Raw genomic sequence first — 24363 nt, 5'->3', positions numbered from 1 at the left:
ACCCCTCCCTTCTCCTGGGCACAACTCCACTCCCAATTTTCTCCACCTCCTTCCCCTCAGCAGCACAGGGGGACGGGGAATGGGGGTTGCGGTCAGTTCATCACACGTTGTCTCTGCTGCTCCTTCTTCCTCAGGGGAAGGACTCTTCACTCTTCCCCTGCTCTGGTGTGGGGTCCCTCCCATGGGAGACAGTCTTCCACAAACTTCTCCAGTGTGGGTCCTTCCTACGAACTGCTCCAGCGTGGGTCCCTTCCACGGGCTGCAGTCCTTCAGGCACAGACTGCTCCAGTGTGGGTCCCCCATGGGGTCACAAGTCCTGCCAGAAAACCTGCTCCAGTGTGGGCTCCTCTCTGCACGGGTCCGCAGATTCTGCCAGGAGCCTGCTCCAGCGCGGACTTCCCACGAGGTCACAGCCTCCTTCAGGCATCACCCTGCTCCGGCGTGGGGTCCTCCCTGGGCTGCAGGTGGAGATCTGCTCCACCGTGGACCTCCCTGGGCTGCTGGGGGACAGCCTGCCTCACCATGGTCTTCCCCACGGGCTGCAGGAGAATCTCTGCTCCGGCGCCTGGAGCATCTCCTCCCCTCCTTCTGCACTGACCTGCGGGTCTGCAGGGCTGTTTCTCTCACATGTTCTCACTCCTCTCTGGCTGCAGTTTCTATTCCACAGCAACTTTTTTTCCCCTTCTTAAATCTGTTCTCCCAGAGGTGCTACCACTGTCACTGACAGGCTCCGCCTTGGCCAGCGGCGGGTCTATCTTGGAGCTGGCTGGCATTGACTCTGTCAGACATGGGGGAAGCTTCTGGCATCTTCTCACAGAAGCCACTTCTGTAGCCCCCCCGCTACCAAAACCTTGCCATGCAGACCCAATACATGGCTTTTAGCAGTTGTAGGAGCTGATAGTGATGCTTCACCCTCTGGAGAGACCTTCCTCCTCCGAGTCCTTGGGCTGCCCACAGGTAGACAGGGTCCATGCAGGTAGACGCGTGCTGCAATCCTGGTGACCTGCTAGTCTGCATGCCATCATCAAATGACATTCTCATACTCTTCTGCTGCCATTAGTTCCTCCTGGTTCTCCCACACCCGGCATTCGTATTCAACCCCCCATTTAGACCAATCTTAACATTTCTATGACATTTTTAGGGGATAAGTAAGTCACTAGTAATGGAGGAGCTCAGCACTCCTCAAGGGCTCAGGAGGAAACAGAGTCAAGCCCATATTCAGAAGTTAGGTGGAGCTCTAAAGAACCACATGCGTACTAAGTGGAGCAATACTATCATCAAAGAAATCATTTATTACTAATTAAAATGCTGAGTTTTGCCAAGAAGCTTTAAAGAACTCCATACTTTTAATTTTGCCTTCTTAGATTAATGACTGTACTGTGGCTACTTGTGGCTTATAAGAAACTCTTAAAACAGGCTGCTTCATAAACTGAAGTAAAGCCTGAAAATGGCCTTTAGCCCAAGTAAGTTGTACAGAAAAATGGGCTACAAAAGACAGCGTCACACAGAGGGCTTGTGGCAGGAAACAGGACAACCAGAAGACCTTGACGCTGTTTTGGTTGGTGATTCCATCTCTCACTTGTTGCTTGACCCCCACTTAAACCTCTTAAACACTGCTTTGTACATGTAAAATGAAGATAATAAAATCATCTTGTTTTACAAAGTGCTCAGGCTAGAAAGATCTAACAAGAGTAAATTATTTGTCATTTGAAGTCAGTTGGAATTTAAAGCTGCTCTCAGATAAAGCCTCACTTTAAAGTATCACTTACCTGGTGGGAGAGGCCTTTGTTTTGGATTTAATTCTAGGAAGTTTTGAAATAATTTCATTTTGCTGATGGATTTCATTTTTATTTCATGTGTATTTCAATGAGACATTTAATCTTTTCCATAATACATTTTGAAGTCTCATTCATTTAAATTGTCAAAGCCTGACAGCTCTGTAATGTACTTAAAAATGGCATTGTTTATACCTGCATTCCATTTAAAAATTAACTTGCAGATTAAAGTAATAAAAATGGTTTTATACTTCTCAGTGCTAATATCACTGAAAAATTACAATGTCCCTACTGCCTGAGATTAGCTAATATATTACTTGCTCGTGAGGAATTCATGGAGGGGAAATACTCTAACACCAAGCTCTGTATTAGTCGTGAAGGCTGAGCATTTTCTGCCTGAATAAAACCAAAGTGGGCATAGCCTGCAGAGGCAGTGGAGAGCTGGCAGCTCAGGAAGACTCGGGGAATTTTGCACAGCTTCCTTCCCTAGCTGCTGTCATGAAGTGAACAGGACCAGAAGGAATCTATTAGCACTTCCACCTAGATGTGTTGCAATGAAGGGTCATGCAGCAGCATGCAGCGGCTGTTAATGTTGCCTCAGCCCCTACCAAGAATGCAATTAAAGGAGAATCAGAAGCATTCCTTCGTTACCTCGTGGACACTGTGAGTTTTGCAGCAGAGGATTTGTGGTGGGTGCTCGATCTCAGGTCACTGCTCTCCTCTCTCCTTATTTCTCCACAGCTTCCCTGGTCATTTTGATGCTTTCATTCACATGCACAGGCCTGAAATTCTTCTAAAAAAAAGTTTGCTAACTATTTGTCTACTTGAAGATTGACAAAACATAGAGTGTTTTTTATACAAATGCACCTACAGTTAACCAGGTTGGAATGAAAATAAAATAGCCCAGGAAGTGTCTTATTGATCCCCAAATGACAGAAAACAACTAATAAGCCTGCAATCCATATCCCCTGGCCTTTTACCTGCTGAAGGGTTAACTCAGGCTCATCCTGCCCATCTCATTCCCAGGTGCTCCAGAGATAAGGAGGCAGTTAGGAAATACAGCTCGCAGGGGCTTTTTCTAGGAAGCAGGGAACCTCAGAGATAACTGTGTGGACCCCAAGAAAGGCACAGGTTTCTGTGGATGGCAAAAATCCCGATCAGATAACAATGTGGGTGACCACACCGGGCGGATTTGCGATGTTGTGTGTTTGACTGGGCCTTTTAAGGCCAATTTGTTTTGTTGTAACACAGGCACTCTCCAGCCCCTGAGGAATAAAGAGCCCCCATGGAGGAAAACGAGCCACCTGAAGCTCTGGTTTATTTTAACTATGCAACCCACGGAGTTGTTTTGCCTCATGACACATGAGGTGTTCAGGGATTTCGCAGTTCCACAGAGAGGATGAATAATGTAACCAGATACAGCCAGAACGTGATAAAATAGTTGACAGAGCAATGGTGACTGTTCCGTGTGTGGCAGCTTTGCGTGGAAATAGCTGAAAGTGGCAGCGAGGAGACCAAACAGTGGGTCGAGGTCTGCGTGGGACCATCTATTGCCCCATACCGCTAACTGAACTTCATTGTGGTGTTCCCGGCTGATCCGAGGCACGCCTCAGCCCTTTTGACGCCTGGATGGAGACCAACGCTAACGCACCACGCAGGCCTTTTAAGTCTTCCTTGAAGCCTCGTTGGGGAAGGCGACCGGGAAACAAAACCCGACAGGTTAACTTCTAGCACAGGATGCCTCGGCTCGGTGACAGCAGCTCCTGGTGGGTGAGAGGGATGAGGAGAACCCCCCCCCCCCGAGTCCGACGAAGGCCTCTTCACCCTGAGGGACGGGTCAGGCCGGTGGCGCCGGGGCCCGGGTTTGAGGTTGGCGGGGCAGCCGTGCCTCAGCCTGGGCGAGGGGTGAGGAGGGCAGACCCGAGGCCGAGGCCACTGTGGGGACACGGGTGATGCCGGTAGCAGAGGGGATCCCGGGTCGCCGAGGCAGGGTCGTTCCGTCCCCTCTCCGCCCCGGCCCGGCCGCCGACGGGCAGGCCCCCCCGCCCCGGGCACCCGCTGTGCCAACAAGATGGCGCCCGCCTCCCCCTGCCCCCTTCCCGGGGCGGGGTGGCGGCGGAGGGACCGCGGCTTCCCCAACGCCTCCGCCCGGGTCGGGTCCGCGGGGGGAGAAGGAAGATGGCGGCCAGCAGCGACTGACTGGAGGAGGAGGAGGAGGAGGAGGAGGAGGGATGCGGGCCGGGCCGCGGCGGCCTCCTCCGACACCGCCCCCCTCGTTCTCTGTACCCAGCTCCGCCCCGTCCCGCCGGGAGGGAGAGCGGCGAGCGAAGCCGGAGCCCCGCAGCCGCGCCGCGCCGCCCAGGCAAGGGGCCCCGGGTGCCCGGGAGCCCCGTAGCGGGAACCGGGGCCCCCAGCAGCGCCCGCCGCCACCACCGCCGCCACCGCTCCGGTCACCGCGATCGCGGCGGGGGCTGCTGCGAGCCGGCAGCACACCAACACCCCACCACCACCACCGCCACTACCCCCCCCCCCCCCGGGGCCGCCCCCGCCGCCTGGCCGGGGGAGTCGCTGTCGCGTTTGCCCGTGGAAGCTCCGCGGCCTCAGCCCCGGCGGGGGGAGGCGGCTGTCACCCAGGCAGCGGCGGCAGGTGAGTGGCGCCCGGCCGCGCCGCAGCTGGCGGCGGGGCGGGAGGGAGGGAAGGAGGGAGGGAAGGAGGGCAGGCGGGCGGGCGGGCGCGGTGTGGGGACGGGGAACGGGGGGGAGGCAGCAGGCAGGCCGGGGCTGCCCCCGCCGCGCAGGGCGGGGGTGTGTCTGCCCGGCCCCCGCCGCAGTCCCCCGGTCTGCGGGGAGGTGCAGCTGTCACGGCGAGGGGGGGACGACGACGACGGGGGACGGACCGACCCGGCCCCCCCCCCCCTTCCCTCCCTCCCTGCCTGCCCGCCCCGGGCTGCTATGGCGGCGGGCGGAGCGCGGAGGGGCGCCGCGGCCTCCCCGCCCGCCCGCCTGCCTCTCTCCCGCCCTCCTTCCCCCGCGGGGGGCTGAGGAGAGCCGCCCCGGGGGGGGACGAACCCTGCGCGGCGGAGCCCCTCCTGCCTCGGGCGGTTAAATCCCAGCCCTCCCTTTCCTCAATATTCCCTCCCCCCTCCCTTTATTATTATTAATTTAAAGTTGATTAAAAAAGTGAAAAAGCAGTTTTCCTCCTCACCCCCACCCCAGCCCCTTCCCGGCTGGAAGATGGCTGAGGGGAGGCAGACGGGCCTGCGGGGGCCCGAGGACACCCCCACCCCCCCCTCGGCCAGGGAGGACGCTCCTTTTGGTGGCGTTTTAGGTGACAGCTCTTTGTCTGCCTGTGACATTGTGTGTCTGTGTCTGTCTGTGTCCCCCAAAACCAGCCCCCAACCCCGGCGGGGCGGTTCTGGGTGTCAGCAGAGGCGAGTTAAGTTCAGCGCTGAGGCGGTCGGTCAGGGAGAACCGGAGGTGGCCGTCAGGTACCGGCTGGGATTTGGGGTCACCGGAGCGGGGAAGGGGTGGGTTGTCAGGGGGTTTGTGTGGGGAAGCGGGCTCCTCAGAGGGGGTGCCTGGGCTGCCGGCTTTGGGGGGGCTCTGCAGGAGGCTGGTGGCGAAGCTGGCGTCTGCCTCCTCGCTCCTAGCAGAGTGCTTGCCCTAAATTTGCTTCGTTTCTCTCTTGGAGACATGGACCAGCAGCAGATTGCAAGTAATCCCAAATACCTGGCGGTGCGTATGCGAGCGGTAGCCCCGGTTTGTGCAGCGGGGGGGGCTTTAGCCGCTGGAATATGACATTTAGCGGTAGAAAAATCTGTTACGGAAAGGCTGTTTCCTTTCGATGTAGGTTGCTAGACACGCTCAAGTCCTCCAGTTTCCTAGGTGCGTTTTGACCTTTCAGTGGCTGAGAACTGGGTCGTGCGCCTTGGGTGACGATCTCCCGGTTATTTTTTTTTTTTTTTTCCACCCGAAAGGGTGCGTTTGCAAAGGTGGAAAGGTGTGGAGTGCCGTCCAGGGCTGCTGCTTGCTTCCACTGGAAGCTTAATCAGCGTACAGGAGATATCAAATTTTCACTACCCAAGTATGGCATAGCCAAAAAAGAGTGACACAGCAAAGTATATTAAAACTGGAAATTGGACTTGTGTGGGTGGTGCTTGTATGTTCTTCACCCTGTCTCATGGCTTGTATTCTTCGTGTTGTTGGTTTAGACCGAAAAAAAAACCAAAACCAAAAAACCCGGGTTTGCGTGGGCTAGCAGGATATACATATATATGTGTGTGTAAACTTTGCGTGTGTGTGTGTGTGTGTATATATATGTAAAGAGTAATATACCTGGTGAGTTCTAGTAGCAAGATGGTAAATTTATATGAACAAAAAAGATGCTTGATTTACTTTCCTGGAAACGCACTGTCCCGTTGTGGTTTAGAGGTTGTAATCTTCTGCTTGCAGAATATTTCAGCAAATGTGTATGTGTTCTGAACTCTTTATGCTGCAGCCATCAGCTTGCTTGTACTAGAGAAAGTAAAAAATACATGTTACATATGGAAGTATACATAGTATGTGGTACATCTGTAGCTGTATACCTAGGCCTCTTGCAGAGGAGCAGGGAGAGAAAACATTGTAAACCAGGAAAAGATGGATGCAAAGCCACAAATTTGCAGAGAAACTTGGTGAGGGGTGTAGTATCCTCAGCTTTGCAGAGCTGTTTTGTGAAAATGATTAAAGTTCAAGTTGCCACTTAAGGGGACAAACAGCTCTTGATGGTAGATAATAAACAGTAGTAACTTTGGCAATACTGCACCTGGCTCAAAGCCGATGGGCATGATGAAATGTTAAATCTCAACTTATTTGCTCAAGATGGGTATCTGTTGTTTGAAACGTGTTGCCAAACAATATGGCAGCACAAATCCTTGCTTCCAAAACAAATAGGCTTCCTGAGAGGCGAGCGGGGGGTTTTGGCTCTTCAGAAGGCAGGCCTTCTTATTCACTACGGGCCGACTTTGATTTTTAGCATGCGTGTTTTCCCCGAGCCATGCCCTCTGATAATGCTACGACACATGCTCACAACTGCATGACTAATTCATACAATTAGTCATACACTTCCACTGTAGATTTATTGGAGCAATATCACTGTCATTCTCACGTTGTAAAAGTCTGCATTTGGGAACACGTGCCCTCTGTTGACTTGTCTTGGGTCTCCTGGCATGGTTGTTGGGTGGGCTGTTAACAAATATTGGAAGCCTTTAGGATTATTAGGCTTACTTAATTATATAAGCATATTTTCAAGGAACAGATCTGCTGGAGATCAGCACCTTGTTGCTTGCTAATCTGAGGGGGGTAATTTGCATGAGACTTTGCAGGGATTGTCAGAAATGAAGGTGTGAGTGCTGCTACTAAAAATATCCTGTCTCCTGCATAAATAGTTTGCCAGTTGAAAAACAGTATATTTTGTATAAGGAAACTATTTATATGACGAGTTATTCTTGTTTTGCTTGGTTGACTGTGTTTCTTTGAAGCGTGGTTCTTATCTCTTTGATCAAAGAGGAGGAATAAAAAACAATTGTTTTTAAAGTTAGATTCTGCCTTTAAAGACAGGATTTTAAGCAGGAAGGGCTTGGACTAACAGGTAAATATTTTAACCAGGTATTCCTGAAAGGCCAACGTGGTGTGTAATACCCCATAGCATGTGGCCACCGCTTCTACCTCCGAGCTTTAATTGCTGGCAGATACAAACAAGCAATTTTTATTGGCGGTTCTGTGTTATTTGTATTGCTGCAGTATCCTGGAACCCCAGGTGCAGACCAGGTTTGCAGTGGGGTAGGAATGATGCAAAAATGGAGTGAAAGTGGACTCTGCTTCCAAAAACTTCCAGCCTAAACATAAAGAGGTAGAGGAGTGGAGTTGTGACAGGGAAGCAGCTGGATGGTGGTGGGCAGCAGGAAAGTTGGTAGTCACAACATATTAGCAGCCTCAATACGGAGTTTTGGGGTTGGTTTCTTTTTTTTTTTAATAACATTGAGGCAAAACAGTGCTTTATGGTCTTTTGGGGGGTCACTGCCTGCTGTTGTGCTGCCGATGCCTGGCTGAGCCCTCTGCCTCCTTCCCTGCCTCCCCGCTGCCGGGGCTGATCCAGCCCTTCGGAGCCTCGGCGGGTGAAGGAGGATTCACAGGAGTAGCTCTGCTGATCGGTCTGAGAACAGCCAGGAGCTTTAACCTCTTCCCCTGGCGCAGCAGGATCTGGAATAGGATGTTTGCCTGTAGCAGCAATATTAAAAATTATGGCTTGCTTGTAAACAGCTTCAACTCTTTGCATACCTAGCCTTGCACATGTGAGTCAGGGCGATGCAGAACAGGTTTTTACCACTACGGCAGCATCTCCATGTAAAGTTGACCATTTGAAACGCTGCGGCTTTGCTGTGGGACAAATTCTAGAGCACTTGGAGGCCTGGTCTAGGTATAAAGGATGTGTCAGCACCATGCGTTTTACCTGGGCTCCTGTCATTTACAAAGGAAAAAAAAAAACTGCTGAACTGGTTTGGAGGTTCTTTAAGCCTGAACTAATTTACCTGGCTGGGAATGTAGGTTAGAAACTAGGCTTTGCTTGGCTTTGGGCTAGCGCCAGTACGCTCTGCAGGGAAAACGCAGGCTAAATAGCTTCTGCGCTGATAATCCTGCAATACTGTTCCTACTGTTTCCCCTGAAAAGATAGGTAGGTTCTCGTGTGGTTGACTCAGTTGACTGGGAAGCAACTCCAAGGGGTCTTGGCACAAGGAGCAGTGGGATGTTTCCCTTAGATGCCCTTAGATGAGTGGGGAAAAAGTGAGGATGGGATTTTGTGCACAGACCTTGCAGTGAGAATCCCCACCCAAGTGCTCGGGTCTGAGGGATGAGGTTGCGTGGCCTAAACTAGGTAGATTTGTTAACCAACTTAGATAAACCTGCGCATAGATGTTCTTAAATCTGTTTAAACCCGCTTACTGGTTTATTATGTTCTGTAAGCTGAGGCAAGCTATCCTGGCAGTCGTGTTTCAACCAGTGTATGTCCATTCAGAGATTTGCCTTGATTTAGTGAAGCCGATGTTGGTGAGTTACAGGAAGGTGATCTAGGAAAGGAAAACAGTGCAGTGAATATATAAGTCAACAGTTTGCTGGCTTGCCTTGGTTAATGAACTCTACAGTATCCATATTTTGCTCTAAGGATCCACAAATTGTCAACTTCTTAAAGCTGATCAGTGGAGGGGCTCTTAGATGTGTTTGAGTTTTTCTGCAGAGGCGAAAGATCCTTAAGTGTTAGGTCCTGTTTTAAACAAGCGTCAGAAATGTCCCAGTAAAGGCTGATCCTGCAACTAGCTATTTTGGAACACAAATCATTAAAGTGTCTGTTTTGAGCTATTTATGTTTATTTTGTGTTTATTTTTAATTATCTGTCATGGAATATGCTGCGAAACAAGCTCAAAACAGTGTTCTTTGGCTTAATTTCTCCCCCCCCCCCTTTCTTTTAATGTGACATCTGAAATCTCAAGGGTCTCATTTTTTTGGATTTTCAGAGTGTGAAGATTTCAAAAATAAGGCAATATGCCAGACAAGGCAAGAAGTAGGCTTGATTCTTCTATTTGTATGATGAAATTATGAATGAGGAACTGTTTAAAACCCAAACAAATCAGTAGCTTTCCCACATATGTGGAATTCAGATCCTGAATTGTGAGTGTAGGGGTAAGTTTAGATCACAACACTACCCTGGGATCAAATGATATTATCAAATGATATTATTATTATATGTATCACACATATCAAAATGATTAGGTGTTGATAAAGTTATACACCCAATGTTAGTATTTTCCCTTGTATGCAGCATATGCTGTCTTTGGAAATAAGGGCCTTGGGAGGGGAGAGAGATTCCAGCCCCCAGCACGGTGATCTCCTGTCCAGAAGGTTTCAGAATAGTATTTGCTGTTTCAATAATAATAAAAATAGTAGGTAGTATAATCTTTCAGTAAAAATGCACTGAGAGTTTAACAATGAAAACTAAAAATATTTTTCTCTCTTATTTTTCTTTTTCTGTTAACATTGTATAACTTCCGGATTGAAGAAATAGGAGAGAAAAGTCCTGAACTTTTCAGACCATTAAATCAGATTCATGTGTAAATTGTACAAGAAATCTTGCAGCTTGGACTGCTTAACTTCTCTTTCTTCTTACTTCTTGTGAATATCATACTTACTACCTATCCTCCCTCTCTTCTTCTTTCCCCCAGAGCCTGTGTTTTGGTCTTAATCTGAGACTTTGCATCCAGTTTTATCAATGTACTTCAGAGATCTTGAATAATTTGAGAGAAAAACTTTTTAGTGGAAGTGCTAGTCAGCTTCTGTCTTTGAAGTTGTTTTTTTGGTTTTTTTTTTGTTTAACAAAAGTCTGACTAACCTGAAAAGGATTTAGACACATGCTTGTGACCAGTTATTTTAAATCATACTGGAAAAATTGTGCGTGAAAATAAACAACTAGCTAGAGTTAAACCTGTTGTAGACTGGGTGTGTAAGCTTGATCCCTTTGTCTTTCATGCGTTTCTTAAATGTGATTGCTGACAAGATGAGTTCTGAGTCTTCCCACTAATTCTGTGAACAGCTGGCAGTTATGCTACCTGTTTCTTTTTTATGAGCAGAGATTTCCAAGCAGAGTTTTAACAGGGAAGCTTGGCAGGATGAGTTCACCAGACTTTCTTCCATGCTCCAGTTGTGCTCAGTTGAAAGGTGAATACCAGAATAGTATTTTTTAGTGATGGAAGATGTTGCTGTAGGATTGAAGGAATGATAACTGGACACTCCGGAAACTTTTATAGCAGAACCCAACAGATCATGCTGCATTCTTATACGACCTCGAAGTTCAAATTTAATAATTAAATGCTGCATGCACAGTGTTGTTGAGGATGTGAAACTTGAGCATTTACAATGTGCTTATATCTCAACTTACTGTAAAGTTGAGCACAAAGCCCCTATGTGTATTGAAATGTAATTAGTGTGAAGCCTAATTTGCTATTGTATGAGTAGTTAGAATTTCTTGGAATGGAACTGATGTGTAAAATACCTCTGTTCATGTCTCCAAATGTCATTTTAAGAATTGGCTTATGGAATAAGTGAAAGCTGCGGGTGAAGGATCAGGTAAAACACCATGTTATTCGGGCCTCTCTGACTCACAGGGTAGGAATAAGGTCTGAAACCAGCTCTGCCTTTGGCAGCACGTAACTCTTGCTTTCTTTTAAATTATGGTTATGAAAATCCAGCGTTTTAGAATATGCTTTGTATTTATACTGTTTGCAAGTTTTCTTTATACTCTTTCAGCTGTATCCTATTGTCCCAGCAAATATTTTTCTATAGAGGTCATTTTTAAACGTTCTTTGTGAAAAAACTTCTATGCGAGTTTTCCCTGGGTGTCTGAAATGTCATTCCCAGGTTTATATTTTAGTGTAATCAGATTACCTTCAGTGTGGAATATTCACTGAAGGCATAGTGGAAGTTGTGGGATCCCAGCACCTTTGACAGCTAGATTAATTGTTGTGTCCTTAACCTTTAAAACAGTTTACCCAGACTTGACAGAGTTGGCATGAAGTTCTGTGTGTTTGAAGATGCAGTGGTGATAATCCCTTTGAAGGCCCAAAATAAATGAAAAAAAGCTTTAATGAATTTAAAAATGCCATTGAAAATAGCATTTGGCCTGATTTTACGCTTTTGTTGTTGTTGGAAATGGAAACAATATTGTATATACAAAGCTCGCTGTATGGAAAATAACTATCTGGTAAATATACTTTAATCTAGTTTATTTTTCAAATACAGTGAAAATGGAAAAATGAACTACCTAAATTCTATTAGTTAAATCTGTTTCCATGTCACATAATGTGATAATTTAATGTAGTTTTCTGATACTGTTGTGGATGAAATATGTTTCAATACAGCATATCAAAAAAAGTACAATTTGATATTGCAGACTAGAACCAAAACCTGGGAAGTTCCATTAAGTCAGAAAGCTATTTTGTTTGTAAAGCTGAACATTCAAAAGTTAGGAAAAACAGATGCAACTGTAATTACAATTTTGTAGCCACATGATATTTTTCCATAGATTCTCTGACTTACTCACTGTATGCGTTGGACTAACAAAGTGGAACGGATTAAGGTTGCACAGATGATCATAAATCTGTTACTCTATAATTTTTAGTGCTTGATTTTGCAACCTACTTAATTTTCTTCTAATGTTTTTAGATGATAAGCTGCTTTATGACATTCATTTTTGATATGAATGGAGCATCGCACATGTATTGGCTACTTTTTGTAATGCCCCTGCAAGACAAAGAAATATTATTCCCTTTTTTGCACTCATTTTTTCAGGTGAATGAAGCAGAATCACAGCAATTGGATAATTTGCCTAAGTAGCAGGGTGTTAGTGAAAAGTAAAAGGCACTTGACAGGTTATTCTCAAGTACCTGGTGCACTCGACTGCTCTGCTTGTGTATGTGGATTTATTAAATTGGGTGCAACTTTCCTTGAATTTGCCAGCAAACCTCAAGAGGCTTGGCTCCAGCAGCCTCTGCGTCATTGACAAGTAGCTCTGATGACAGGCATCTGATGGCTTTCGTTCTTTAGAGCAGAGGTTCCTGAACTGTGGCATGCATACACTCGTGGTATGCACACTGCTTCAAAACGGGGTATTTTGCGATGCAAAGGCAGTAATTCCCAAAGCTGAATGTGAGCAAGCTATTGCGGGACCCTTGGTGTAGCTGGGTCCTTGTGGTGGCACTCGGGAGTTGTCAGCACCTGCAGAGAGCCATAAAATTGGGGTTTGCAGGTGTGCTTGCGCTTCTGATTGAGGTCGTAGAGGAGAGAGGATGGAGATGGTGGATGAGGATGTGCGGTGAGTCCTGCTTTGGGAAGCTGAGGTGAGCGTGGAAGATGGGGAGCAAAGGTTTTGGCATTCGGTGTTAGGGAGGTGGTGCAGTGTCATAGGTTGATCAGGCCAGGTCAGCAGGGCTGGGGGGTGCAGAAAGAGAATAAACATTTGTTTTTATGTCCTGGTTTGTGGAGAACGTGGTGTGCTTTTTAGGTGGGGTGGGGACAGCACCAGGGTTTTCATTTCAGGGTGCAGAAAGGTTGACCAAGTCCTGCTGGGGAGAAATGTCATCCAGTAGCAGAGCAGAAAGGGAGAATCTGGTTTGGGAGGCCGAGCGTGTGCGTACGTCGCTAAAACAGCAGAAACATGCTGCTGATGGTCTCCAAAAAAACTGCAGCGTTAGTTCCCAAACTTAGAACAGCCCTGCTTGTCACTGTGGTTGTTGACTTGCTTATAGGTGTGCGTGCATGGTGCTACGTGCAAGGAGAGCTGGATTCCTGAATTCCTACTCTTGCCACAGAATGTATGATTACAGAGATACTGCGGACTTCTTGAAAACAGTATTAAATAACTTCTAAAGGTTTTTTAAGGAGGTATTTTAAAAACAAGAAGCATGCTTTTACTCTCGGGTTTCCTCCTGGATGCTGGAAAATACCTACATTCGGTAATTCATACATTTTGCGTGCAACTAGCAAGCTGGAAATAAACTCTTTGGGGTTTGTAAAAACAGTTTAAATGAATCTAGTTAAACAAGATTTAAGTTCCATGGCAGAGGTTTAGAGTGCGAGGGGAAAATACACAGAACAGCCATTAAAAATTTAAAAAAAGCAACAAAACCCCCAAAGAATACTAGCCTGGAAATGTTTTCCTCCCTCTGTGCTGCCCATTAGTCTGCTGACGGGGGAAACTTTTGATACTAAATCTGCTGGAGGTTGCTGCAGTTGGGTCTTTGGCAGCGTAGCGCTGTCAGGGCTATTGCACCACTCCCTCTGCCTCCGGAGTCACGTCTTGCTGCAAATTTATGCACCTTTGAGAACTCCTGCTTGTTGAAACAAAGCCCCTCACTGTCCAGAGACTACTGGGGACTTTTTATAAGTGTAAGCACCATCTCTGGGGAGTAGGAAAGTATTCCCATTTCACAGATGGGCACAGGCTTGTCCAGCTTGCCATGGGGAAATTTGGAGATCTGGTATTTGACCCTTGTATCTGCATTTACTCTTTGAACAGTTGTCTACAGCGTTTAGATTTTGGTTTAAATTGTCTAAATCCAGTATAGCAATATAATTTTAATTTGTTTACTAAGAGAGTTCTTCAGATAGGCCTCCTGAAGTGCGAGGAATAAGAAACAACTGCTACTTGAAGACAGAAGAGCTGAGTTTGTTTCAAGCTGTTTAAAAGCCTTCAGTTCAGAGATAAGTGCATATTTTACATCCCGATCAGCAAGTTATAATGAGATTTAGAGCACCAAATGAGTTCTCTCCTAACCCACAGAATGATGCATGTGGCTCAGTGCAGAGCTATTGTTCTCATCAGCCCTTGCTGGCAAAATAATTTAGGAAATTGTGATATGCTGCAAACTGGATTTAATCAGCAAGTAGTTTCCACCTTCACAGGATGACTTAAGTAGATATAAGGCATTTCTCAATGTCCACAAAGGTTTCTGCACAAGGAACGTAGGCCTTGTGTTCCTAGCAGTGAAAAAGGGCTATCTGGAACTTCAAACATGTGAACAGACTGTAGGATTAAGTGTTCTCTGTTGTGATGAGTGGAAGTTATGTCTTCCAAGTGCTGGAGATTTCTGAAAGGCTGTTCTGTTTCTCCATCAGTAGAAGATAATAAAAGAGTACAAGTGAGGAAGGGTCATGGTAGAGAATACAAAGATGGAGAGCAGAAGGGGAGCTGCTTATTTACTGTTGAGCAGTGAAAAGGAGATGGTCTTTACAAAAATGCTAATAGGGTCCTTGTAGATTGATCCACCTGTGGCAGGTTGGTCATTCACTGGCAGGCTAGAGTGGAAGTATCGATCATTTTGACTCCAACTCAAATGTATTCAAAGGATTTGAATTTTTCTTCAGGTGGTGGCAGAGGTTCCTCTCCTAATCCAGCAGTTGCATTCACCTGGTTCTTGAAATTCTTATAATGGGGTCTTGAGAGCAACATGTGGTAGAGATGGAATAAAACAGTATTGCACCTGGGGGAAGACACCGTGATGCTTTGCAAGGGGATTAGATCACTTGCGTAGAAAGGTCAGGCATCAGTGGCTGTAAATTTATATTGTCAAGACTCCTTGTCTGAGCCTTGAGCTCTTTCCATCCCCCTGTTCACAATAGGTTGGCAAAATTGAAGATGGTCTTTCTCTTTTGCAGTCGGTTGTGTTTCCAGAGATTTTTTTTTTTCCTTGAGTATTGGAACCAAGCTTTGTTTGTTTTTTCTAGGCTCATTTCCTACTTTGCTGTGTAAGGCTACCATGTAACTCAGTTCAAGGTCCCTGAAAATGTTATGAATAGTCTTATCTCTGTAAGCTTCTTGAATACATCACAGGTTTTGTGTACCTGGCCATTTTGAACCTCATCTTCATTAAAAAAAAGAAATAAAAGTCCTTATCTTTTTTTCTCTGAAATGACCTATGAGAATTCTCATGTGGGAGAAAATTAGTATGCATGTATTCGGAGGTGTGGCTGGCTGATGCTGAGGCACAGGTTTGCTAAAGAAACACGGGACTTGGAAATGCAGAAGCTAGTTGGATTGAAATCACTAGATATTGCTGTCTATAGAATAATTTATCTGGGTTTTGTCAGGTTTTTGTTTTTTTTTTCTCACTGGTGGGTAGAGCTCTCAGGCCTCATTTTTAGTACCTATTTCAGTCATTTATGCTATGAAATGATAAAAGAATTATCAAAACTTTATCTGTTGAGTCAGTATAGAAGGGTCTGAATGAACTGGTGATTGCTTGTCTTCAGACTGAGGATATGCTGCTGCTTGCTAAAGAACATTTTATGTTTCATTGGTTTGAGATGACTTGAAACCTGATTTTTTTGGCTTAAGTAATTTGCTTGTCCTCCTTCTCGATTTTACTCCTATCAAAAATTAACAAGTATGTCACCTCCCTGTGTCAAGAATTAATTAGCTGATTGCAAAGCACTTTGAACATAACTGCAAAACATTACTAAGGTAATTTAAACAAAAGTCGTCACTTTTTAAAGGAAGAAGAGTTGAACTTGCCTCCCCCTTCTCCACTCCCCAAGAGGCTTTGCCCTACCTGCACTTCCTAAGAGTTATCCTCATGCAGCTGTGGGTGAAGCTTTGGGTGAATTACCTCTCACAACAAATGCATCCTTCTGAAGGATTTTTGGTGTACCGAAGGACTGGAATTCTCCCTAAAAATCTAGTGCTTGTTAGAGAGGAGAAGAAAGTCTATATTAAGTACTGTCTCCATGCTTCTGCTCCTGCTGGGCTTCTGAGATAGACTTGAAAAGGCATCTTGGCTTGCATTATAGGTTAACCCAAATAAACGTTTAGTAAGTAATAGCAGTAATTAGTATTTATAATGAGGTAGTAACAGGCAACCTGAATTAGCCCAAGCTCCTATTGTGCCTGAAACTAAACAAACAAATAAGCTACTCAGGGAGGGACTGCCATGATTCAAGTATATTTGTCATTTCTTGTTTTACCTCTGAAATGTCGTGTAACATGATATTTAGTACACTCTTTTTAGTCATGTAAGCATAATATTTAATAACATACGTGGTCTGCATTTTGCTGACCTTGATTCCTGTTGGGTTGATACACCCAAGCTGTGTTTAAGTTCTGTCTTCAACTGCCTTTAAGTTCAAATAATCCTTGTTGCAAGTAGAGACAGACTTATGTCATGTAAGAACGTATATGAACTGTAGTCTGTTTATTGCTGGCGTGCTTGTGATTAAGGATTTTCAGACTAAAAGTATATCAGCAGTTTTCATAGGCATGAAGTGTTGAGATAAAAATTTGAGCAACAATTTAGTGTATATTTACAGTAAAAAAAAAATAATTAGGAAAAATGGCTGAAAACCCTCCTGTTTAATCAAACACTGAATATATTTTATGCTCTCTTCTTTTTCAGTTCTAGCTTCACTTTATTGTTAACATGAATAAATTTTGGACTATAGGTCTTATGCAGCTACAACAGTTTACCAAAAGTTTTGAGGAAATAATAATTCAATATTTAAACTTCTGTTATGAAAATTGCTTTGCATGAGCTGTCTGTGTTCCACAACAGACCCTTAGTGAGCTGGGCAAATATAGCTGTCACTGTATCCACATAATTGTAAAATATGGCATTTGTATTTGTGTTTTAATGGGAATTTGTTCAGTCACTACCTAGCCACTTCTTTAATATGTGCTGCATAAGTAGTGGGAAGTATTTAATAGCCAACTTGAGCATTATTAACTATTTTTCATGTAAGCCTAATTTATTGAAGCTGGTGATATCTATTAAACAGCATTCATTTGCAGCCTGTCCCAGATGAGTAATTTATGGTCATGGCATAGAGGTCTAAATATTTAAGAATGTACACAAAAACTGTTGCCTAAATAATGTTACTACCTTTTTGTTGCAGAAGAGCCAGAATTTTTTGCTCTACTCTGGTGCTGCTTTGATGCCTGTAAATACTGTTGCACAACTATATATTGTTTTTGTTGCATCAGGACGCTTACCTTTAGAGCAAAGGATGGATTTTGCTTGAGCATTGGTCAGTGGCTTGGTTGTTTTTTTCCTACCGTCATCATTCATTGTACGGTCTGATACTCGAGCTGTTGCGCTGATTTTGAAATTCTGTGAATTGCTCCGTTGTTTTTTCTATAGTCCTTGCAGCTATAGTAGTTGTGCTTCACAATCACTAAATTAATTTGAATTTATCTTTAGTATTTCTCATGAGATATGAAAGTACTACTGTTTCTGTTCGATAGATTAAAGGCCCCCGGAGTTGAAGGCCAACTCCGGAAATTCGACTGTAGACATTTTTTGGTTGTTAGCTTGACAGGCTCTCCGGGGCTGCTAGGTGTTTTTTTTTTTCTCCCCCAGAACACTCCTTCAACCAAAAAGGAAAAAAGTCCAAACCAACTTCAGAGGCAGAAGTTTCAGCCATCAAATCTGAAAATATTTTTCTGAAAAAGCTGAATTACAGAAGAGTGATGAGAAGGTGTTAGAATGGAAATACTTCACCTATGTAAATATGATTGATTGTTCCCTAAAAATTGACAAAAGTCAGGGCGCCTACACAAGTGAACACTGGGAATTAACTATTTCATACATTAGTTTGTTTGGGAGTAATTATGATGTATTTCCATGATGTAAGTAGTTCAGTTCGCTTTTATCATGGAATTACTCTAAGATTCTCAAGGAAGAGTGTTTTTTTCTGATTTGGCTTAACCGGACTTGCTCAAGACCTTAGTGGATGTTTATGGCAGAGCTGAAAACAGATCTGGGATTTTTCTGATGTGTAACCCCGAGTTCTAACCACAAAATGATCCTTTCTAGTCAGCACAGGTACTGGACCTTTTAATCCAAAGTTAAACCTGTGGAGTGAGTCATGACAGAGTAGCAAAATGTCCTTGCTTTTTTGTAATGCTTCCCGCAGAAAATGGATACTTCTATATTGAAAAATCTCTGCTGCGTATTGAGGTGTGTATATTTAATAATGATACTGTGAAAAAAGAAATACTGTAATCCTTGAGTTGTGCTCTCTACTTTTATTGCTGTGGCAATACCTAAAGAAGAGATACCTTTTTTAATAAAAGAAACCAGTGGTTTTTTTCCTTGACATACTGGTGTGATCTCTGGCATTGATGGAGAGCTCTAGTTTCTAATGAAGCCATTAAGATGCTGCCAGGAATTACCATCTTTTAAAAATCTGGGTTTGCATTTAAATATCACTTTATCAACAAGCGCACTGAGAGAGGAGGCTGCTGGGTGCACTTTGATAGACAGGGTGGAGAGGAAGGAGTTTTCCTGGAATGCAGCTTGAGTAAAGTTGATCAGCTGAGCAGTTTTTCAAGGAGTGTGGACTGATGAACTCGCGCGTGGGATAGTAGTTAACGGTTCCACCTTACTTGTGGCAGACTCTTTATGACTTAGAAATATTGATTATGGCTGATGTAACTGTCCCAGGTTGCAAGCTGTAGCTGGAGTGGAGGGAACAAGGCGGTGTTGTATTGCTCTGTCTTGCTTCAAACTGCAAACTTGTTTTTAAATATGTGAAATTTTACAGACTATTGTTTCTCATTGGGCTTTATAACCTATGTCTCCATGTAACTTGCAACTGCATTTTGACTTCAGGTCACTAATGGTGACGATGCTGATACTAGGGTACAGTGAGACCCAAGTGTCAGATTTGTGGCATGGTGGGGTTTTTTTTTGTTTGTTTCTTACTTTAATTGTATAACAGCATCTTAATGTGTAAGTTAGTAAGTGAAGCCCCACCCCAAGGCTTTATAATGCAATAGTTGTGGCACTAGACCTTAATAGTCCCCTTTATCTTTGGGACTTGCTCTAAGTACTGTCCTTGGGACTGTGGCATTGAGGAAGCGAGCGTTGCTGGATGTGATCGTGCTGTCGTAACGCTGCTATGGCACCTTTTCCCTCCTGTCAGGTAAGTCCTGTGTCATGAGTGAAGCATCATTTTTCTCTTGGTATTTGAAAGCAATTCCCAAAGGAATGGCTGCTATACGTATTGCAGTTACACGAGTGGGTATATTGCTACTGTATAGTTTGTCAATACTGGTGTAAATGTCTTCATAAACCCCTTGTGTAATCCTCTTAGTCAAGCTAAAAATATGCAGGGTTTTATTTTATTGTTTATGAAGATTTTTATCCTGGGTAAGGTTGTATTTGCTTCCAACAGATGCACGTGGTATCCATCTGTTTTTTTATGTTTTGGCAACATTTGTTTAGGGTATTATACCCTATCAGGATCTCTGGAATTGACTGTAATTTCTGCTTGGAATGGTTTAAATGACATTTCTGCTCCAGTGTAGTGGATATGCATGTGCTGTGTAAATACAGTGAATATTTAGTTTTTTGCAAATTGCAACTAAAAGAATGATGTCAATAATTGATTTTCTTGTATTTGATATTCTGCTGAGAAAATGACCCTGATGTTTTATGGTGTGGGGGGGAATTGCTTTGAACTCCCAGCACAGGGCTGGAGAGAGCTCCGTCCTGCCGCTGGGTGATGAGTCATGCTGGTGAGCCGAGCTGGCCATTTCTGGCACGGAGCTCTTCAGCATTTCATGCCTTGCCTCGCACTGCCTATTTGCTTCAAGCAAAATGGTGAATTGCACGCAGTCTGAAAGCACAGAGTAATAGAAAAGCTTCCCAGTGGAATTAAAAAAAGATGCCAGTGCTGGCTTCTACCTATTTCCATTTTGATGCTAAAACCATAACTTGAATTTTCAGGCGTTTCTGAAATAAAAATTTCAGCTGTTGTTGTGTCTAACATACAGGTTTCTGTAAGAAATGGGGTTTCTTTTTTCTCATTTAACTTGATGTTTGGGAGAAAGTATCTTAGAAGCCCTTTCTTTGGTACAACCTGGCAACACTACTGCTTGCAACTTCCTTTTGAAATGATGAAGAACCTGCTTTAAAAATTGGAGTAGCAAAATATCAAAAAATGAACAGAAGTATATTTCTTGGGAAGCCTAAAACAATTTTTTTATAACTTTATATTACAGATTGCGTTTTCAGATGGCCCTAGTTACTTTGAGTTTCTGTTTCTTTCCCTGTGACCCGGTTCGTGTGTTTCCAGGAGAATCTCTTTTACTAATTTTGTTAATATTAACTTCTCACTGCTTGTATTTCAAGGACATTTCAAAGACAAAACCTATAGCTGTGATAACCTTATCAACAGAAAAAAAACCTTATTGGTGAGATTCACTGAAGCCAAAATGTGCATTATGTAGGATTATGGATACAATGCACTTCCACAACTGGAAACTCAAGTGGTGGGGCTGAGCCATGAGGCCCTGTGGTGTGCTCTGTGCAGTCGGTGTGTTTTACACCTGGGGTTTCTAAAGGCACCACGTGTATCAGCCTGCGAGAGTTTGCCTTCTAATAAGCTACTGCAGAGGCATGACTTCTAATATGCCTCATCTGTCAACAGGAGGCCGGGGTGGCTGATGTGTATGGTAACTTTTAGAGAGAAATTAATTACCAGCGTCATCTGAAAGTATAAAATTTTGCATGTAGTTACATAGAATACTTTTTGTTTACAGTTGGCTAAAGTCTGTGTTCTCCAGACTTTACTAGAGAATGAGAAGGTAAAGGATGATTTGCTGGAAAAAAGGGCAGAAAACCTAAAGATTTTTCTCAAATACAACTTTTTACACCCTTTCTTCATAAAGGTTTTGTAAACTTATATATAATGGGGCTCCAGAAGCAGGTATGTTAAAAAATAATACTAATGCACTGGAATCTTAAATGGAAGTAGAACAGATTTATCAATCTGCCAAATGCACGTGCAGTCCCAGGAGAATAAAGCACCTTGCACACTGGCTTTGTCAGAGGAAAGGGGATCACGCTACAGGGTTTACTACACAAAGGAGAGGTTCCTTCCAGCTCCCTTGCTTCCATTTTATGTCAGACAGCTTATCGCATCATCCGAGGATCACAGATGACATCTCAACTGAGCTCGGCAGCACCCAGCAAGTGATTTTCTGCCTGCTAGGTTGAAACGCTGTTTTCCTTGTTACTACCCCAACTTGACCGACAGTGGCTTCTTCCTCTGGCTTGCTCGGGATGCTCCTTGGCCAGCTAGTCAGAGCATGCTGCTCCGTGGCTTCGGGAGAGATTTGGTGCGGCAGAGGGAGAGAGAGCTCCTGCTGGTGACCTACTGGAGACAATATAGTTAGCACATCCCTACTGTGACTCTATTAGGGTAATTAGATCCAGTGTGCGTTGTAGTGCAGCAGAACATCGCTATCTGATAAAGAGCAGCTCAGCAGAGAGCATTTCCCTGTGCTGGGTGTTGGGGTTTTTTGGTTTGGGGTTTTTTTTGGTAATCTTTCCAAAAGGAGATCAAAGTCATTTATTCAGAGGCCACGTGCATACCTTTGCTGCTTTAGCTGTGTCCTATTCTTGATAAAGCGTTCTGTGTGTTAGTATGGTTTACACTGACACATCCTCCACCCTGAATAAAGTAAACTCTGTTTGCAGGAATACCCTTTTACTGCTATAAGCCACGTACAATACCTGGCCCGACTTTGTTAAACACCCGAGGCTGAGCTGCGGTATCTATACAGCCTCTTTGTTCCAAAGATCGTGCTTCGCACGCGTGCGCAGACGTGCTCTTGCAGTGTCACCGAACATTTCATTTTGCAGATGACTAAACGGAGTCACAAGCTTTCAGCAGCATGGCCAAGGACTTGCAGCTGCCTGGTTTCAGAACTGGGGCTGGCTTGCAGGTGTCTTGACTCAACAGTATTTTGCTTTTACTTAGGCGATTGACCTTTTTCCCTAAAGGAAGGGTGGTATAATGCATAACCTGGGTAAATGCTGCAAGCATTTACTAGGTGCTTGGCGTTAACTTAAATCATTCTCGTTTTCTCACTTGCTTTTAAGAAAATTAATTCACTTGCTAAGATGACAGTCTAAATGACTGCTTTTCAGTGCGTGAAGAAATGGGCTGACTCTTTTATCAAAGCGTAATTAAAATGAATTTCAAGCTTTCTCTCAGCTTATTTTTGAACACTTAAATGTTCATTCAGGAGTGGTTTATTAAAAAAAAATAGTATAGGAGGTATATATTTACAAGGGGATGTGATAAAGACCCTGAATTTAGGCAGTTTTCTTCTTCTGAAAGCAAGACAAACTTGTTACCTCAAACAGATGTTTACAGAGTTTAATCTCAGCTGGGGAGGGGGCAGGGGCAAAGTAACTTATTTCAAGTCAATGTCTTAAGTATACTGGAAAACATAACAAACAGGAAACCACAGCTCATAACATGAATTTGTGAGGAGCTGGGAGTTGCAAGAGCCTTGGTAGCTTAACCAGTTATTTCCAGAAACCAGTAAAACTGAAATAATTTTGAAAAGCTTGTAGCAATAGCCTTGCCATAGCTGTGGAAAACTGAATGATGTTGTAACGTGCTTACTATCCTTCTTCCCAAATGATGCTGGTTGTGTAGTGTTTACTAGCTGGAGCTGGACAGAGTGGCTTCACGTTCTGCATCCATCCCCTGCCTCAGGAGAGGAGCCGTTGTTTGTTCCTGTTCTCGGGTGCTCAGGTGAAGAGATGCTCTTTAGCAGGGAAGCAGACTTCAGCGGCATGTTTTTCTAAGCCGTTTCGGTCCGTAGGAGAGAAATTGTTGTTGACATGGTGAATAGCTCATAGCCTGTGTAATTGCTTTAAGGACAAGTGTTGTATGCATCGTTGGAGAGAAGCCCTTGTCAGGAGAAGGCTTTGGCTTGTGCCGGCAAGGAAAAAGCAAGTGGGAACTGCTTTTGTGCAAGATAATGATGTCTCGTACGTTTGTGATGACCCTGTTCACTTAAACCTGGGGAAAAGCTATGGTAATCTTCAGTGTCAGTGTCTGCTCGCCAGCTTGTGAGTTCTGGATGTTGGGCTAAAAGGGTTATACCTGTAGCAGAGCCCCTGTGTTGGTCATGTAAATGCGCTTTACATCTTGGTCACTGCTGGGCAGGTCTAGGCAGTTAATGGTGCTCATCCCTGCGAGAGCTGTCCCGCGTGACTCTGGACTAACCGTGGTCATTCACAGTATTGTAAGTTTTATCTCGCTTTTCTCCTTCCCTGCTTTCTGTTAATTTTTATTTTTCCTTTTGACTTTCTTTGCTTGTATGATTATTAATCTTTTTTAGTGTAAGGATTTTCTGCAGAAGGCTCCGAATCCATGATGCTTTTGGTTGCTCTGCTATAGCAAGAGCAGAGGATGCTCCAGACCCTGTATTTTTTCTCATGCTAGATATAATATAGCGTTGAAATGAAAAATGGTATCAAAGGATTATCTGAGCAGATTTTGGGGGTAAATTACAACTGGTCGAGGTTCTTTTACTGCCACTGCTTTTTTTTACTGTACCTTCATCACAGCTCGAGAGGTGTTCTCTTAGTTTAAGCCACTTTTGAAGTTTAAGTTTGTTAAAATGTTGGCTGAAAACCAGTATGTTCAACATAAATAAATCTGTTAGTCATGCTAGCAAGAGCTGTTGCCCTTGCCATAGGCCATCTTGCTGTAAAAAATCATAGCAAAAGATGTTAGGTGATTTTGTGGCTGTAGAGGAGACCAGAATTCAGGTGCCTTGAACTGTAGAAGTGAACAAGTCTCAAACCACAGCATGCAGGTTTTGCAACTGGTGTGTCAGGAATGCTTGTTATCTATACCCTGTCTCCCACCTGATGCAAATTCTATTTATTTAAACTGATTTAGATAAAAACACCATTGCAGTACATCTACAGGCTTGGTGTTCCAGTTCCCTGCAGACGTGTAGCTAGATTTGGTCTTGAGCAAATCTTCAGCACAGGAGCACGATGTACCAATACCAGACTGCTCGGAAACTTCTGCAAGCAAGGTTAAACCATTTAAGAAAACTTTTAGAAAAGTGCAGAAGTATTTTTACTTTTAAAAGGATAGCTGTCACTTTAAGTGGATGTATATTTAGGTTAAACTCAATCTTTATTGCACGTAAGTATGAAAGTGCTGTCTGTAATGTGATCCAGCAGGCCTC

General features: G+C 44.2%; 1 protein-coding gene across 4 annotated transcripts in view; it reads left to right on the top strand.

The window, feature by feature from the left end:
• Positions 1-4044: 4044 nt before the first annotated feature.
• NCOA1 (nuclear receptor coactivator 1) overlaps positions 4045-24363 on the top strand; it is a 184527-nt gene continuing 164208 nt past the window's right edge. For 3 of the 4 annotated variants that reach the window (XM_075048885.1, XM_075048889.1, XM_075048888.1), the window contains exon 1: positions 4045-4422. The gene's annotated coding sequence lies outside the window, so the exon portion shown is untranslated. The remainder of the gene's footprint in view (positions 4423-24363) is intronic. The other variant, XM_075048887.1, reaches the window with a different exon arrangement.

This window comes from Buteo buteo, chromosome 17, assembly GCF_964188355.1.
Source record: "Buteo buteo chromosome 17, bButBut1.hap1.1, whole genome shotgun sequence".
NCBI lineage: Eukaryota > Metazoa > Chordata > Aves > Accipitriformes > Accipitridae > Buteo > Buteo buteo.
Note: the sequence above shows the minus strand (reverse complement) of the source record. Positions and strands in the feature narration are given on the sequence as shown.